Below are 20,304 nucleotides of genomic sequence, written 5' to 3' on the forward strand. Positions count from 1 at the left end.
GGAAAATCTTTGGGGGAGTGGATGTCGGGGCACCACGGAGGCTGTATCTTTTTTTTTTTTAAACCAAATTGTGTAAGCACATTTTTAATATTTTAAAACTTTTACTTGAGGATTAGTGGGATTGAGTTGCAAGAAGAAGTAACCTGCGAATCGTAAAGATGGAATTTCTTGTTCTCCTGGTGTTATGATTGCAATGCATATGTGAACAGGATCATTGTAAGCAGTGGTTTTAGGATGTTATTATATTTTAACATACGTTCCCCAACCCTTTCATTGAGTATTGACAGGGTTGCAAGTACAATGTCCATCGGTATTGTTGCTAATATGTTTGTTTGTCTGGCGTCAAATAAGCAGTTAGGGTAAAATTACTTGAGAAGATGCGGCTTCACAGTTTCTGCCTGTTCACATTTGAAGTGACCTGTTACTGTTGCATCTGAAATGTGTGCAGTTCACAGTTCACTTGCTGCTGTACACATCTCTCCGCTGTGTGATGTGGAAGCCGTTGATTATGTTACACACTCTCTGAGCCTCGACTCCCGAGCTGTAAGCACAGCCATAGAGCAGACGTGGACAGTGTCTCTGGTTAGCACAGCTTTCCTCCGGGGAAACCACCTCCTCTTTGCATCATAAAGGAGCAACCGTGGGCAAGTGCACATGCTTAGAGGAGATTCTGTCACAGTTATTCTACATATACATTCAAATACTTATAACACAATGCCCTGCTCCTGTGATAGGCTGATAGGTATGGTTCAGTGACAGTTACTTAGCAATCCTGGGTGAGAGAGAGGTCAACGGAAGTGAACAATTGAGATCCTTATGGACAGTGTTCAGAAGAGTTGACACTGTTCCATTGAATTGATATGACAGTCCAGCTGAGAATGTGATGCGTTTAGGGGTGACTTTAGGGTGATGCCCATCAGCCAAATATGGAGGAGACAGGAAAGGGAAGGCCCAGTGAAAGCGTAGTGTTCCCTGAGCTGAAGTGATCAGCTGTCCCTGGGCCAGTGTTCACTTCCCGAATACATTTAATAGTCTTGGAGGGATGGGGACATTTTGAATCCACAGCCTTTCCTGGACCATTTTGCATGCTTGCTGGAGAAGTACATGACATATCTGTAAATGGGGTGTGGCGGTGCATACCTGTGGGTGAGGCTTTCTCTGTGTGCTGTGCTCTGAGTGCTGATGCAGGAAGTAGTGAGTGGCGTTGACTGACATTCACATAGCCATCTGGAGTCATGTGGCAATGAGTCTTGAAGTGGGAAGAGGGCTGGGGAGCGAGTAAGTGATGAAAAGGTAGTATGTGTGTGTATGGTTATGCATGCATTTATACAAGGGGTGTATGTCTATGTGTCGGTGTGTGCAACGGAGTGTGCACATGTGAATGTGTGTGTGTGTCTGTCCCCACATGTGAATGTGTGTGCTTGTGTATGTGGTTGTGCACATGTGAATGCATATGTGTGTGTTTGTGTGCATGTGTGTGCGTGTGTGTGTGCATGTGTACAATGCGGGGAGAGGGATCCTCAGGTCGGTGACTATGCCCAGGAGATAGGGAAAAGGGGATCAATCACATTTATGATAATAATCCCGATATATTTTCAACGGTGATTGCAATCCAAGGTGTTATGGAGCAGAGCTTGTATATTTTGGCACAGCCAGCATGAACATATTTTCTTACAGTTCCAATTACGTGATTATTCGAAACATCTGACATGAGCGTATTTTGAAAGTAGCAACAATGCTCCTACAGCTCGATATGGCTATATATTGACACAGCCAGCATGAACTTCATGTCTTCGAACATAGGCAATTTTGGTATTATTCGGCACTGCCAACATGAATGCGTTTTTGAAGTGGCAATCATGGCATGACATGGCATTGTCAACATGAGTATGCTGCTACAGTGGCAATAACGGTATGTCAGGGAATCCCCAGGATACCCCTTGGGGTTGCTGCGGGAGACGATCACACACACACAGGCAATAGTCCACCACACAGACCAATAGCACTTTAACAGACTTGGTGACTGGGATGAGGAAGAGGAGTCTGGAGGCATGCAGAGGTTGCTGAACCTCAACTCCCAGCATGCTGCGATACAAGTTAGAAACCATTTTGGGCAGCAGAGCCTATTTATACCTCGCCCAAATCCATGTCCGTGCTTGGCGTTATTTAGTCACACAGCAGACAACAGCAAGCATCTTACATGGAATTCGAAGTACCCCCATTTTCTCCAGTTCATGTTCAGTCCAGCTCTGCTCTCAGGAACACACTCCTGTTCGCCAACTGCCCGAGGACACCCGGAAAAGTAAAATAACAAGATGAAGGATTCAGCTCAGCCTTCGCACCGATTTCCATAGTTACCGGCTGCACTATGCCATTGCTGTGCTCAGCGCGTTATCCGAAAAGCAAGAGACTTTAACAAGACGGATAACGCGCGTTTGGCGCTCAACCAGATCAGGCATTCTAGAAACCCAAACTCCACAGACTTTACAAGGACCATAGAAATATTATTTTAGGCAGCATTACAAGCATCACTTATCTCATGAAGATCATCACTCCTCCACCCTTTTCATCCTCGTTGCAGTACCAGCAGAGAAGAAAGTCAAAACCAGAGTTAACTCCATATTGGATTTTTAAAATACAGCTGCAAGACTTGAATAACTATCTTAAGAACAAGAGACACTCTTTTATTACACCCTGAAAACTCTAGTCCCAGAAGCCGAATGTAGCCAGACTACCTATGGTTCAAACAGTGAAGTAACTGGTTAGGGAAGCTTCCACTGCTCATCATACACACCTCCATTTTCAAACTTATTAAGGTATGAGTCAGTTTTACGGGGAAAGCAGAGAATGGGGAGGGCAAGTAGATAGCACAGCTTACGAATGCCTTCATCATTGCAGATGCTATTGCGTTCCGGGTAAGAAAGATAGAAGGAGTGAGGGACAGCATCACCTCAATATTCCCCATTCCCTTCACTGGGTTCCCCATTAACTGTATCCATCCAATTTCGGGTGAACTGGTCGAGGAAGTGGTGGGCTCATGGTGTTCTTGCAAAAGAGTACAGGTAAGAGCATGACACACTATATAATAGCACAGCCAGCATGAAAATATGTCCTTTCAGTGGCAATGGTGGCATTATTGTTCATTGCCAATGTGAATGTGTTTATATGGTGCAATACTGGCATATATTGGCATAACTGGCATTAAAATATCTTCTTGCACTGGTACAATGCTGGCATGTTTTGTGGTCAAAAAGATCCTCAAAGTGTGTTTTAATGTGGCAGTGCTTGGACATATTGTGGGAAAAGGCCTCATGAACATGCAATGGTCATTGATGACACAGCGATCATTAACATCATTAACATGTTTATTTACAGTGGCACAATGCCGGCTGGCATGTATTGTTGGCACAGTTCTCATGAAGTATGCTTACAGTTGCAACGTTGGCATATATTATGGGCACAGAAATCATGTGTTAAAAATGCTCCTGTGACCAGAAGTCTGTTGGGTTTTTGAATGTGTTTCCCTACAGAACAGATTGTAAATTGTATTTCTTTTGGCATTTTACCCATTTATTTTAAAAATGCTACGCCCTTTGGCTTGTACAGGCTCCCTTGCTATGTTTGATCACTCATCTCATAACAGGGAAATATATACACTCCTTCTATTAAGAATAATTTGTCATTAAACATATAGCAGCTCTACTTAGAAGGCATGGTCGGTCACACTAGAACTGTCGGAATTATGCGTAGAAGTGCTGTTAGTGTCCTAAAGAAAGGCAGTGAAAAGGATCTGCTGGAAAGTTCCTTTTCTGTCTAATTTAATGTAATGAATTAAAGCCTTATGAAGAAGGGTTTATATACTATAACACTGTTCACTCATGAACAATGCAAATATCATGAGAGTTTAAAAATAATTTAGACTACTATTCAGTCAAGTTTTTTCCCTCTCTGTCAGGGTAAACAAGGAGGTGTGTCATTTCACGCATGTAATCTTTTAGTATTATGGACAACACATCTTCAAATTTACTTCAAGGTTTGTGCTATGACCAGAGACATAGACATTTTACCCGACAGCCTTTCATAAAACATTGACATACCTAGAACCTCAAGCTATACCATCACCCTCCTTTCCCACTGGCCTGATAGTCTAGGTTCCCCTTCCTGAATTGACAGACACATTCCAAATTCTTGCCACTATCCTGGACCAGGATCTGCCACTCACACCACAAATAGATACAATTCCTCACAAATCTGACTTTCAACTGCATCTCCTTTATAAGATGATGCCTTATCTGGAAACTCCAATAAAGTCTAATAAAGACTGCAACTCTATTCACTTGGGTCTGACGCAATTCCAAACTTTCCAACTGACGCTCATTTCCGTCTTGACCCTCACAATCATATCTCAGCAGCCCTTAAGCCTCTCTTTTGTCTGCCATTCAAGTTCAGAGTTAATTTTAAAGTCTTAAGTCTGACACAGAAAACCCTACAAACAAGGGACAGAAATACCACAGTATTGTTTTTTCACCATACCCTCCAGCCAGGAATTTGAGATTATCAAGCGAAGAACTCTTGATTACTACCAAATTAAACCAAAGGCTGAGACAATGAGGCATATCTTTCACAACTGTGGCCAACAAGCTCTGTAATCACCTTCTTAAAGCTCATGGAATGGAAACAAACTTCTAAATCTGAAAAATGCTCTTTTGAGACTGGTTTTCTCTGATGATTAGAACCCTGCAGCCCTGGCCTCAGAAGATCAGCCCTCCTTCACTCACCCACTCCCTCCTACGAGTACTTTGCTCTCTCTTAAACCTTTGATGTTTTTGTGAGGGTATTTACATTTACTGCAATGAGTTCCATGCTACTAAAATAGGAATGCACTCCTCGCGTTGTGCTTTCTTCAAGTTACATTATTACCCAGTTCATTATAAAACCCTAAGGAGAATAATTGAGGGAGAGATTTCAGGGTACATTAATCTCAGTAAACGCAGCAATGAACCCCCACTTTCCTGATTTCACACCCAAGATAAGTGCTACTACTCTGCCAGTCAGTCATTCAGTCCCCGAGGGATGGAGAAATGAAAAAGAGGACCTCCCACTGACAGCATCTAGAACCTCCAAGACCTAATGAAAACAAGTCCAAAGTAAAGAAAATATGTAGCCTTTTGTCAATGTTCCTAATAATTACTGGTATGCTCTTATTCAATCTTAATTATCTACCACTCATTTTCAAATTTTTCCGATGAGTATTTTTCACTTCGTTGTAGTAGGACCACTAGCAATGTCTGATCGTAATCTGAAAAAGCTGTTCAGGATATGTTCTCCTGGTAGTACTTTGGGTGTGCAGGATATGTTCTCCTGGTAGTGCTTTGGGTGTGCAGGATATGTTCTCCTGGTAGTGCTTTGGGTGTGCAGGATATGTTCTCCTGGTAGTGCTTTGGTTGATTAACATGCACATGCTGACTGGCTTTTGACTTTTTACCAAAAAGTCCCAGGCCAACAACAAACGGCAGAAGTGCACTATACAATTCCACTTTACTTATTTGGTTACAGTGACATTAATGGTGTTATGTGCAAAACCAACATATGTGTGTTCGTACGTGGCAATTCTGGCATAGATTGATACAGCCTGCATGGACTTAACTTCTTTTGGTGTCAGTAGTGTATATTCTTAAATGGGTATATTGGGCATGGACAGCATGAACCTATCTGCTTCCAGCAATATTATTAGCATTATGGGCACAGCCAACAAAAATGTGTTCTTACGTGGGAATGCTGGCATATATTGAAAAAACCACTGTTGACTTTTTACAGAAGAAATACTGACATAATTGGACACAGTTGATATCAAAATGTCTCCTTAAACTGGTGGAATACTGGCACATACAGTGGGTAAGTGCACCAGCAAACTACGTTTGAAAATGCCCCTGTGTTTGATTGGTGATCCAGCATCTATTGGATTTGTACACGTGTTCCCCTGCAAAACCGGTTGTAAATTGAAGATCTGTCTACCCAATTTTTCACAAAATGTATCTGGCAAAATACACCAATTGAATCAATTATTAAAAACATTCTCAAAGGGAGAACGCGCCCCTTCAGCCTTCCCCACCCCCTACGTCCCCAACACTCCATGGTTGTTTAGGGCATCTTTTCTACACAATCACTTGCACACATTTGTATGAAAACATACTTACGCCCATACATGAAAACATTCACCAGCCGTCACTAGTCCATGCTCCTGCTCCACCTTCCAGAAAAAGATAATGCCACTTTTCCACGACTTTACTGCACCACTGAAATCTCAAGAATGGAGGTAAAAGGAATGTTTACCTCCAGTTCATTGCAGCATTAACCACAGTGAAAATACTGCTCATTGAAAATATGGCAGAATCTCCATAGAGGTCTACATATGGAATCCAAACATGGGAATTAGCAACCCTGTTACCCCACTCCAGGGGCGCAAGTAGACTAAAATGTCCAGGGCGCTAACCCTTCAAATGTTGGGATAACTTCAGCGACTGTGGGGGAGGGGCAAACCTACTTGTATTGGGCATGTAACTTCTTTACACATTCTAATGAGACTATTCTGGTGAAACGTCAATGTGAGTAGCAGTTAACTCTCTCCTAGCTGTCTCCTGTTCCCCCTACCCTTCCAGTCACTCCCCTGACATGCAAGTGCTAACACCCCATCAAGATTTCATTTGCCTAAAATGTATGCATACGAATACATTTGTCAACAAGAAAATGATCGTTTGGAATTGTTGAGCCTTGGATAACAGTGCAGCCACAGCACGGGTTATCTCTGTGTCCTGTCCTGTTCTGGTTCTGTGGGTCAGCCAGGTCAAGTTAATAAAACCCAACATTTCGGGTAGGGCTAAAGCCCAATCTGCCCAATAGTCGTTACGGCACTGCCCCACTCACAATCCCAGGGTAAATCCATGGGACTGGGTGGTGGTAAAAGTTAAACGAGTTTGGTGGTATTTCTAACTGAAACACTAAAAACCTCATAATGAGGCATAGTGTCTTCTGCCAGCAGTGGCCTGTCAGTGCCCTGCTCTCACTGAGTTGCCAAAGAACCAGAAATCTGGATCTCAACACACAATGTGCCTCTGTGCATTCATATTCATCCTTATCTCACCAGTCCTAATCTCTGCTGATTTGGAATCAGCACCATTTGCCTTGCAAGTCACATGGCCGTATCGTTGACCTGGCCACACAGTCAGCACACACCTTTCAGCAGCGTTGAGTATCCCACCACACAGTTAGCGCACACCCATATCACCCGATATCTAAATGATCTCCAGGCCACACAATCACACTTGACCAGCAACTCCAACTAGTACAAGATACACATGGGGCAATTATAAAACATTTGGCCTACTTCAGAAATTAAAAAAACGTTTCATTCGAAACACACATATGAATGAATGAATGGTGGAGATGGATGGATGAATGAATGGTGGAGATGGATGATGAAAGGGTGTTGAGGAGATCTTGTGTAATGTACTTTTTCAGAATATAAATGAATGGTGCAAAAATACAGACCACGTGCATGCTCACACACAAAATCTGAGTGTTTTCAATTCCAGTTGCAACAACATAAATCACATTCGGTTGTTTATAAATCAACGGAGTCAACTGAGATGTTACCGGGCTTTAAAAAAAAAGACTTCTGGCAGATGTCCATGCCCTAACTTGCGAAATAGACAGGGGGGCCGATTCATGGAAAAGTGTGCATTTGTCCGGGAAAGGCCACGCACCGAGAATGACGCTGTGCGAGCCTGCATGCAGAATAAAAAATGTTCGGCCTGCATATTCATGGATATTTCTGCGCAAAGTAACCGTATACGCAAGTCGCGGCTGGCAACTCCCCCAACACGGCCCCACGCAAAGCAAAAACAGCCAGAACAGCTACCTTTGCATGCTCTTCTGTGTGCGAATACACGCACCCTTATAACATTGTGTGGGGTCCTGCGCAAGTAGGCCTCCATCTCTTGGACCCTGCACGGGGTCCCTCGTAACTGTGACTGGCACCTCGACAACATGCATATGTTATATCATAAATTGGGTGAAACTCAGAAAATGTATGTGCGAACCCCCGTAAACAGTTCATGCACCACACTACACTGCATATGCACACCTATAAGTCCGATCGGGCCCCCAGCTGCGTACACGCACCCCTAAATCCGACATGCAAACCCACCTCCAAGCTGCGATTCCAATGCGCAAGTGTACTTATCCCTGTCTTCGGGTGGCGGAGAAATGGGCGGATTTGCATGGGCATTTCCCTGCTGAGAGGTTGCACGCTCGGTTCCATGAATATGTATCCTTCCACGCAATAGTAGGCGTGTTATGGACTGCCTGCCGCCCGTCCCTCGTAACGCCCAGTTTTTCCCTTGTTCCTCCTCATTTTCCGAGCAGGCCTCTCCCACACTCTGCGTGGTGTCTCACACAAGGCACTAGACCGCTCGCAGAGACGCGTCGAGCCTACAGGAAAAATCCCCACAAGTTACGAAAAAGTGCCACGCACTCGAATCGACGAATAGGTGCGCAAATCCCCAATTTTCCACACAAATATGTCCATGAATCGGCCCCATATCGTGAAATATTTGCTTTAATCACATAAAGATATTTCGGTTTTCAGGGTGGATAGATCCGTTTTCACAGTGGCGGATTTAGCACACGAAATTCAATGTTTACTGTGAAAAAAGGCAGAAGTGAAACATGTGGTGAATTTGAATTTCGTTCCACTGGTGTGCGCCTCCCACCCCCAGTCCTCTTAAGTAACCAGTAGCACGGTTCGAAATGAAGTCTTTTCTTCTTCAGTTGACATAAAAATGCACTACAGATATGCCCCATGTTGTTAAAAGATTTTGGCAATCTACTGGAGTAGCCCTGTGTTATTTCACCCTGTAATGGGAACCCTGCTCGCTGTGTAACTAAATGTGTGTCCTAAAGAACCGACCCATGCATCACGGCCATCATCGGTCATAGCCATTAATTGCATGGCACCACTAATGTCCTGGGTGCCAAAAACGCTGTTCTCTGCCATATCAACAAAGTGAACACTGCATCAAGCCTTCAGTGGCCGAAGGCCCATTTTCATTCAACCGCTGACCTAACGAAGCGAATTAATGTGAGCAATTCTGCCTATGTTTATTGTAGCGTCCACTGTACTTTCATAAAGTGGATTAAGGAGACCTTGCACGTGCCGGCTGCACAGTTGGAAGATTTCTCAGGTACCCGTAGTAAACAGGTGGCGGTTTTCTTTTTTTCTCCTCACGTAACCTTTTATTGAACCCAGAGAACATAAAATTAAAAGGTTAATTAGCAACACACACCGAGGCTTGGGTAGCATTGGCGTCTTGATGAATGTGTGTCCTACACGGTATCAGTGGGACTAGTCCATTACTACAAAATAAAAAAATAAAAACCTCCTGGGCTCATTGTTCCGCACCGTCCGCTCTACATAATTGGTTGAGCAGCAGACTGACCCATGCAGAACAGGCGGGTGCAATTTAAAAAATGTAATTACAGCTCAAAAATGTGTTTTCATGGAACGCCATTGAATGCATTTGTGGCTCCAAACCTCTGACAAAAAAAGGAACCCTTTCAAAGGATAATTTATGGGCCCTGCCTCGCTTTTATGAAGGTGGAGGTTTTCAATACCGCTGTTCTTGCGTTAATTAAAATCACATTAGTGGCTGGTAATTGAACTGGCTTTTTACAGTAACCAGTCAATGCAGGCATCAAGCATGAAAATCATTCTACAAGAACAAAAATGTATTTTCAAATCATCCATTTAATCTTAATCTTAGGTTTAGTAATGAGTTCTAAAAGATAGGCAGGGAAAGGGCTGAAGGGGTGTATAGTTTGGAAAATGACTATTATGCTACATCAAATCAGTGTATATTTTGATGCCAAAGTGGTCTCCTATGTAAAATTACCTGTTTCAATGGAAGGTCCTGGAATTATGATGTACTCGCTAATCATATAAACACATGTATCACCCATAAACTAACACTGTGGAGTTGCATGCATAAGCACTTGCAGGGATTGTTTTGTGAGTTCCATTTTTAAGTCTAGCTTTATGGATCGCTGTTGCTCAACTGCTCCAACTGCTTCTATTTGCTACATTGCAGCTTGTCTCTGCTGTTTTAGTGCTGCGCTGCACGAGCGCCTCTTATTGGAGAACGTGGGGATGCACGGTGGCAGCACCTCCAAGTAGAAAGGGTGCAGAGTTCAGGGAGACACAAAGGAAGTCATTAAAGAATGTCTACAAGACGCTCAAATAACACTGCCCAACCATTTGGTTCCTATGACCTGCAATCTTCCCGGCTTGCCCCCAAGAGCCTTTCCCCATCCCTCCCACCCCCCTGAAATTGTGGTCAGCCAACTCTGTGCTTTTGTGGACAGATCCTGTGGCCCTCTCCATGCCTGACCAGATTGCCCCCTTCTTTGTCCCACAGCACACCAATAGGCAGCCACTAGGAAGGATAGCTCAGGGGCAATGCGTTTGTCTTGGAAGCAAGACAACATGACGCAACACAGGTTTCAATCCCGATCCCCTGATTAGAAACCACTTGCTGGTATTAAGCGCATAATAAATGAAGAATAAGAAAATATATATATATCTAAGAGGAGAGAATCAAAACTTTCAGAGGATGAGCTCAATGTTCTTGTGGAATGGCATTATGAAGGAGACTCCACATCTCATTGGTCCAAAGTATGTGAAGACCCCACTCTGCCAGTGCAACAAACTCGGTAAGGCCATCCTGGCCAATGTCAATGTCATGGTAACCACCCTACACAGAGCCAGACAAATCCAGAAGATCTGGCCAGATCTGTAGAGGCAAGTGTGGAAGCTTGTCACCAACCACCTCAAGGGGAGCCTAGCCACAGGAGCAGGGGGTGGCTCACCATTGCAACCTCTTCACCTGCGGTCATGGGAGGAGGAAACCATCTTGGTTGTCAACCTGTGAATCATTGATCAATTTGGAGGAGTGGCGATTGTGATGAAAGGTGAGTACACTGCATGCAAGACAATAAACAATGATGTGAGTTGGTGTATGAAGCAATGATGTGAGTTGCCACACAAGACCATTTGTCTGTGCTGCAAATGTACAGAAAAGATTACACACACATGTACACCTGAAACAACAGCCGTGTGAAAGTCCACTCCTCTAAGTTATTTCCCTCTTTTCGCTCTGCACAGGGCACCAGGTTTACACTGCAACTTGCTCTGTGCATATGACTCTACTTGGCACACCACACCACATCACAACATTACAAGGACCTTGATGCACCAGGCCAAAGAATTCAGACATTGGGAACCTGAATTATTTGGCCTTGTGCATCAAGGTCCTTGTAATGTTGTCAGATTCAATGTCAGCAAGGGGAGATTCCCTAAACGCAAAGAAGTCCATGTTCCCTCATTGCAGTACAGGTCCCCTAGCAGCATTGAGTCATCACTTAACATTTCTTGACTATTGAGTTTTACTGTGTGTCTATCTCTATCAAAATAATGTCTAGGGGTTGGGGCAAACAGCTGCATGCAGGGAGTGTGTCTTCTCCCCAGAGGTGTCACATAATCCCTCATCCATCACAATTTGTTTGTGAATGCATGGCTGGATGAAAACAGTGGACCTAATTACAAATGTGGCGGTCCGGAAACAAGGGTCTGTCGGACGCTATGGGAATGGGTAGTTACAAAATGCAGAGCCTGACTTCCCACGCCTCCTGGATTTCTAATGTCCCGGTGGCACCGGGAAGTCAGGTGCCGGATTCGTTGTTACGGGTTTGGCAGCAAAACACCGGTCCCAACGTGGGTTACCGCCAACCTCGTAATGAGGCCTAGTGATGTGCAATGGCAGGATGTCTGTGCAGTGAAATTACCTGCCAAATAAACTCCTTCTTTGGAATTCTGTTATTCTGTTGCGTCCCGGCAATGTATTGCATCTACAGTGTATCCACTCAGTGTAATCATAGATTGCCGCACAGACCGCTCTGAACACTGTGGCCTCAACCAACTCTGCAGTCCCGGTGTCCCCATAGAGCTCTGCAAAAGGGGAAAAGGGAAAGAAAAGTGGACCACCAGATGTCTGCTCTCATTTCTGCTAAGACATGGGAGGGGAGATAAAGAAAGCATTATTTGTATGTCCAAGCACTGTAGTCCTGTTGGAATCATGCTATGATTTTAACATCAACTCCATTGTTCAGGGCAAGCAGAGGTCAAATGCTGCCATGCAACGTGCCCAAGGTCACACACGGACTGTGGACTGTTATATGCGGTGCTCTAAATCATATGAAACATGCAGTGGTTAACACACTGTCAACTGGCCCCCTCTAATTTGCGGACAAATATGTTCCTAATGAATACAGAATCTAATCTAAAGGTTAACATAAACGACAATAAAGCTTCAAATGTAGGAATCGCTTTTGATTGTTCAAGCATCATTAATTGTTAATTTGCGATTGGAATAACACCACATATAACCCTTTAAATCCAGGGTATCTCTTTAAATCACATCCATACAGCTGATTGTGAGACAACAAGCCTGCAATCATACATTTCTGAGTAAGATAAACGGAAGACTGGATCAATTAATCAAGTGTAGACCATGAAGCTCAAGTACTATTCTTTAATTGCTTCACAGACGTGCCAATCAATACTAACATTGCAAAGGCTTCTTGCATTCACCTGGAAACCAGATGAGGAGGCCAGTAATTCAATGTTCTGCCAGCTTTGGAAGTCTATCATCATCAGGGGCATATAGGAATCGGAAAGTAAGGACATTGGGATTTGCTAATAACAAATCTAGCCCACTCCCTCCTTCTCCTTCTCAATCTGCGTCTTTGTTTCCTTTCTACACTGCTGATCACCTTTTACATTCTTTCTCGCTTTCTCCTCCTACCCCACCCACTTCTTCTCCCGCCTTTTCTACTTTTACCCATACCAATCTTCGGTACTCCTCTCTTCCACCTGTTCCTATTTTCTCCTCTCTTTCCTCTGATGTGGCTTTCAGCCCACTGCATTCTACCTTGTTGTCTGTACTTGACTCTGTCTCCCCTCTTTGTTCTTCCCTTCCTGCTCGTAAAACTCTCCAGCCTTGGCTTACCTCTGATCTTATATCCCTCTGTTGCCATTTGCGTAAATCCGAGCAGCGCTGCAAAAAATCTCGACTGTCCTATGATTTTACTGCACTTTCATCTTTATACTGCTCCTTTGATATTGATTTACTTACTGCAAACACATCCTGTTTTTCAGAACTTGCTGTTTCTTTCTCACCATCCTCATTGTCCTTTTCAACTTCTTCACAACTAAAGTTACTAGTTTCGTTCTTCCTTTTCTTCTTCCGCTACCTCTCACCCTTTCTGCCCTTCTATTCCACCCTCACACTCTTTGGGCCTCATTATAGGTCTGGTGGTATCCTACTGGCAAATCTGGTGGGATACCACCAAACAGTAATTCTGTTACATGCACATGATTTGTCAGAATTATCGGAGGATTATTGGTGCTGGCAAGCGTAGGTTAATCACCCCATTGGGGGATTGTCAGTATTCCAGCAGTGTTTGCCAGTAGGGTGGCCTGATTTACCTCCAGCCAAGAGCTGAAGTGCGGTGCCTGATTTACCTTCAGCCAAGAGCTGAAAGATCTTCCCGATCTTACTTCACTCATTAACTCTTCCTTCACAGATTCCTGCTTTCCTGCTACTTTTAAGCACGCTCTTATTCTCCAGATTCTAAAAAAATCATCTCTCGATCATTCTACTCCTGCTAATTTCTGCCCTATTTCGCTTCTTCCATGTCTCTCTAAAATCCTTGAGTGGGCTGCATATGCTCAGGTTGCTACTTCCGTAAATATTTAATCTCTTCTACCACGTTTACAATCTGGTTTCGGACACACTCACCCAACAGAGACTGCGCTCTTGCATGTCTCTAACTCTCTTCTGTCTACTTGTCACTGTAAACTTTCGTCTATACTTATTCTTCTTGATCTTTCTGCAGGGTCCAACAATGTTGATCACACTCTTCTTAAGTCTTCTCTCTCCACTCTGGGTATTTCTGTGTTTGTTCTTGAATGGTTCCACTCCTATCTTTCGCAGCAGTCTTATTCTGTAACTTAGGCTGGACAAACCTCTTCTCCACTTCCTCTACATTAAGGTGTCCCCCAAGGCTCTGTATTTGGTCCTCTCCTCTTTTATCTCTACAATGCCCCTCTCTCTGCTCTCACTCTTGTTTAATCTTTCTTTTCATCTTTACGCAGATGATACTCAAATCTTTTTCTCTTTTTCTTCTTTTGACTCCACCTTGCACTTTACAGTATTGAACTTTCTTTCTGCTGTCCAAAACGTATGTCTTCGTGCTTTCTCCACCTCAATCATTCTAAGACTGAGGTTCTGTTCTTTCCTGCCCCACCTGTTTCTCCTACATCTTCTCCCTGTATCTCTCTTTTCCCCCATCTTTCCTTCCCTTTCCCTCTTCTGTGCGCAATTTGGGTGTTATCTTTGATCCTTCGTTTTCCTTCTCACTGCCGATCTCTTCTACTGCTCATACCTGTCGCTATGCTCTTTTCAACATTCATCATGTCTACCCTTATCTTTCATTTCATGCTACTAAACCTCTTCTCTTCTGTCTGTTTTATTCACATATCGACTATTGTTCATCTCTTCGTCTTGGTATTCCTGCTTCACATCTTCTTCCTCTTCGCTCTGTCTATAATTCTTTGGTTCGTCTCCTTTTCTACTTATCCTCTCGTTCTCCCATTACATCCTCTCTACTATCTATTTCATTGCTTCCCTTTGAAGCAGGTCCTCTTTACCACTTTCAGTTTCTTTCAATCGTTTTTAGATGTACTCATGGCCTTGCGCCTCCATACCTCTCTTCACTGGTGTCGTTCTACTCTCCTTCTCAGACTCTCCATTTTCAAAATCAGTTCCTTCTCATTTTTCTCAAAACCCCTTGTGCTTCTTTCCCCATTTCGCTCTTTTGTTCTCCTAGCCCCCAAACATTGGAATTCTCTTACCCTTTCTATCCGCTCTTCTTCGTCTTTTAATGTCTTTCAATCTAATCTTAAGGCCCATCTTGCGCTTTATAAATTCAATACATGAAATGAAATTAACACATTGTACTTCGTGTCTGAGCATATGCAGGCCACAAATCATATAACAAGAAGATCTCTTTATATATTTACAATAAAATGATAAGTCAAAAGTATATACACATACACAGCCCACATTTGTATCCAACAATTTCAAGTTGATTAGAGCAATGCATTGTATCTGAATAGACTGGCTGACCACACAGACAAAAAAAACGATTTAAAGCCAAACAGCTATCAAAGCTTTTGGACCTTACTATGTGCCACTTGCAATTTCACACTTCTAATTCGCAAGTGACTGAAGTTGGATTAATTATCGCTTGTTTTTAGTGTTGGCTTTGAATTGTTTCTGAAAGATGCACCTTAGCCCGTGGTAATGGATTGTGTTGCCTACACCTATTGTGTATTCATGGTTTTAGTTCCAGTTGTAAAGCACAGCATTAACCATGTGTGTTACAATGTACTAAACATCGAGCCTGCCAACGCAAAATGCTTAACTGCTCCACAACGCAGAACATTACACATCATTATCCTGTGGCATCTTAACTAAAATAGTGCTTCCTCGGGCACCATCATTGAATGGTACAACACGCCCGGCAGTTTATCTGTGTCTGTCCGTGACAATCATTCTATTCACCGTGCATTTTCCTTAAATACTATGACTTTGAGCTGTTGAATGTAGTGTTATCAATATGTACAGCGAATGAACCTCTGCATTATATCATAGGAGAGCCCGCTTGCTCACTGATCAGTGTCTACTTTTAGATAGTGTCATCATTTTTCAAAGTTACCGGGCGGAGAGGTGACTGCGAGCGCCTTACTTTTGTTGAAGCTCCTTGTGATATTTCTTGGTAAGAAGAAAGCAGCAAGCATTCTCTAATCCAAATAGCAGGGGGTTTGGATGTGGTATGGTGTAACGGTTTTATAGAGCACTCAGCCACTAATGACACTGGAGTAAGGATAAGCCAACACTCTCAAAACTCAGTATAGTAAAAGATTAGCGGGGACACAGAAATGTTGGAGCATATCTTGGAAAAAGGTTTGGTAAGTAATGTGATGAATCGGTGATGGGTGAGAGTTCCTATCCTCCTCCCTATTTTGGCAGCCAGTTACCCCAAGACGTGAAGGAGGTCTTAAGGGGCAGATCTGGCAGTTTTAGTGGGTTTATAGCGGTGAAACCCACCTCTCCGAAAATGTGGGCCTAGATTGTAGAATTGTCTATGCACAATGCAACATACCTTAAAATGGACTCGCTCTGTAATTGGCCACCAATGAAGGGTGTGCTATGCCAGAGATATGTTCTCAGCAACCTAAACTCAGATGAATCCTGGCAGGCATGTTCTGGACAACTTGTAATTGGTAAAGAGTACCTTTGGGAAGTTCTATATACACTACATTACAATAGTCGTAATTTCATGAGATTAGACTGTTCATAAATTTAAATGTGTTTGTAAAGGTGAAGAAATCTAGAAACCAATGAAAAACTAACAGATTAAAAAAAGCAGGCTTTGCTGACTGAACCACTCTCTGACTTAAATGTCAGAGATGTGTCCAAAAGTGTGGCCTAGTTGCTTGACTTAGGTTAGTTTTCTAAGGCAGGGCCCCAAAGCAGTAGGCTATGGGCCTCATTACGACCCAGGCGGTAAGTTACCGCCTGGGTCGTACCTTTACCCCCATGGCGTAAACTACGTTTACGCCATGGTGGTTGGCGGACTTACCGCCCCATTCCGAGGTTGGCGGGGCGGTAAGTCCCCAATCCCCATTTACCCCTCCCCATTCCCATTTTTGCCCCATAGGGCATAATGGGAGTGGGGAAGGCGTTAATTACGCCACCGTAAATTACGGTGGCGTAATTAACAACAAGGTCCCTTAGCGCCATGGATTTTAACACCTGCTAAAAGCAGGTGTTAAATCCTCCATGGCGCTAAGGGACCTCGTACTCAGGCGGTAAGGGTCGGCGCTGTTTACGCCGCCGTAAACCCCTTACCGCCTGGGTCCTAATGAGGCCCAGTGATTTTGTTAACTTCCAAAGGAACTGACCCACGAAGTTACACATCTGCTGTAACTAGATTACATTTGAGACAACTTTGCATCATCCAACAGCCCAAGGCCTCCAAGCAGTCCCTAAATCTACCAGCTTCAGCACCCATCAAATCATTACAAATTGAATGTACCTGTGGTGCACCCCTGGCATCCTTCATAAGTTCCCTGTTGCTCAATCTATTTCTGAGGCTTCTCACTGATTTAGTCCACTCTCATGGCTTTATGCTGTACATTTGTGCAGGCAACACCCAGATTATCCTGAGACTGGGAGAGGCCAAGTTTGAGATTGGGCCTCACCCAATTTCAAGATAACCTGGGTGTCGCCAGCATACATGTTAAACATAAAGCAGTAGAAGTGTGCTTGATTATCATGTTGCCTAATACAGGTATTGAACCACAGGAGACTTATGGAAGGTCCCTGGAGTACACCAGCCGTAACTTTGATTGGTGATGATTGAAAGGGAGGCAAGGCTTTGTGCTGCTTCCAGTCATCCAGAAAAGAACTCCAGGCTAAATCACAGATCCAAAATTGAAAATGGGGCCTAAAGAGGGTGGGGCATTTTTATGGCGTTGTAGGCTGCAGATACATCTAAAAAGATCATGGCCCCAGACAGCCTCCATCTACCACCTTCAACAGAATAACCATGGCAGATAACGCCAGAGACGTTGTGCTATGCCCCAGTCATAAAACCTGTGTGGCAGTTGTCCTGCAGTGGGATATTGCTGATAAAAGCTTGGGCCAGTCATGTTGCAACCATTACTGTAATTATGGGAGTAGGTCTGACCTGGCGGGCTACCGGTACCCGCAAGCAGAGCATGTCGGATGCACCGGCACCATTCTGAATCCGGCTTAAAGGGCTCAAATGGGAATGGGGAGAAAAAGTTTCCGGCCCCTGGCAATGGGGAAATACAGGGTCTGCCAGGGTTGTAATGGCCCTGTATTTCCCCATTGCCAGGGGCCGGAAAAACTCACATGTTTGGCGGCAGCCTGCCGGTTTTACTGGCAAGGCTACCGCCAAACTTGTAATGAGGCCCAAATTGAGTTTTTGGGGGAAGGTGAGGAAAGGGAGAATGCCTCTGAGGAGGTGGAGCTAAAAGTGGGCCTTCTTTGCAAGGTCTGTGATGTGAGGAGCGAAGGAGAGAGATGAGTCGAAGATGACATCAAGGTTTTTTGCCTCACAGGATAGTGAGGGGAGGCGGCCAATGAAGGGCATCCAGAGTATGGGAGGGAAAAAGGGAGCAGGGGTCCCAATGATAATGATCTCTGTTTTAGTGGCATTAAGGCAGAGATCATTAGCAGAGCACCATGCCTGAAGAGCAGACAGGCAGTCAGGAATGAGATCAGAAATTGGAAGAGGCAGAGGAGGGAAGCTTGAAGGACAGCTGTGTGTCATCTGCATAATACTGGAAGTTACGAGAGAAAATGTAGATCGAGTGGTCTAGAGGAGCCAGGTAGATGTTGAACAGTCAAGGCGAGAGGATAGAGCCTTGGGGGACTCCGCAGGCAGAGAGTGAGATGGTGGAGAGAAAAGGGCCCAGTTGAACCTGTGAAGGTCGGTCCACCAGTCCAGAGCCAGGTCCATGATGCCAAGGGAGTCACAGAGCCAGTTTATCACGGTGGCATGATTGACTGTGTCAAGGGCAGAGGAAAGGTCGAGAACTAACCCTACCGCTGTCCCCAGCAAACCCCTTGCCTCATTACTTATTCCTAAAGTCTAACCACTCCTGGTATCCTTTCTCACCTCGTTTTTCAATATCTGCCTCGCTACCTCAACATTTGCATCTGCCTTTAAACATGCAACCATTGTTCCTATAATTAATAAACCTACAACAAATCCTTCTCTTGACTCAAATGTTTGCTCTATTTCTCTTCTACACTTCTTATCCTAGCTTCTTGAATGTATTGTCTATTCTCAAATGTCATCTTTTGTCTCTGATCTATCCCTTCTTCCCAAAACACAGTCTGGTGTCTGCCCCTGTCACTCCACCGAAACTGCCTTGACCTCTGTACTCAACTCTCTTCTTGTCATGACCCTTAACCTTGGCCCTCACTGGCAAGTCAGCCTTTCAGTTAGGGCCAGGTCAAAGGCCTTAAAACCTTATCCTAAACTCTCTTGGAATCAGTCCTGGCGCCTTTTTTGCACCAGGCTCATAACCATCATGAAGACCAACATTAGAATGGGACTATTTCCTTGGGACTATTTAACCTGGGGGGTTCAGCCAACATGGAGGCACACACATAGCTCAGTTACAAGGAACTGAGCTATGCGGTCTAGTCTTTTGGGTGTGGCAGGCCTGGGTCTACTTTACCTGGACTACTTTGGGTGTGGCAGGCCTGGGACTATTTCACCTGGACTACTTTACCTGAGACTATTTAAACCACACCCAAACAGCAGAACACGCTTCGTGTTATTCTGCTGTGGGCACCGTAAAGCTCACTGTGTTCTTTGATGCCAGCTTACCTGAAACCAAGCACCTGCAGAGAGAGAAAGAACACTACGAAACTTACCTGGAATAGTATCCTGTCTTCAATCCATCGCCGACTTCAGTTCCACTCACCTGAAGATACGAACTCCATCATCCGGCACCGCATGCATCCTGGAATACCATAACCTGGAAAGAGGAGGAAGAAAGACAGCATTAATAAGCATTTACCCACGTTTCCTCCTGAACGAAGAAAGCCGCATAATTCTTACATGGGTAGTCATCTCCTGGTCAGTATCATTGCTGGAACATCACGGCGCTCGGCGAGGAACATCGCGACCTGCAAGGAGAGAAAAGACACAGGTTAGCAATATAAAAGGCGAAATAGCGCGTCGCGTCGCGCTTTACTCACCGGACAGCATCGCGCACACCGCGCTTTTGCCTACCCGCCCATGCTCATCTTCAAACTGCATGACAACACCAAAATACCTTTCCATACCTAAAAGGAAAGAAGCAAGACATTATTATTTGAACTAAGAAGAACATAAGAACTGCATATAAAGACTGTAAAGCAGCAAACCTACGGAGTCGCAGCAGGCCTGGATTCCCACAGGGGGCTTGCACCAGTGAAGTAACTTGGTCGCTGCTCGCCCCCCACATCTACGCGCCCCTGCCACGAGGAGAAGGACGGAGATTCCACCTTTTACAATATTAAGGTGAGGAGAAGGCCCAAG

This window comes from Ambystoma mexicanum, chromosome 4p, assembly GCF_040938575.1.
Source record: "Ambystoma mexicanum isolate Mex_15411 chromosome 4p, UKY_AmexF1_1, whole genome shotgun sequence".
In the NCBI taxonomy this organism is placed as follows: Eukaryota; Metazoa; Chordata; class Amphibia; order Caudata; family Ambystomatidae; genus Ambystoma; species Ambystoma mexicanum.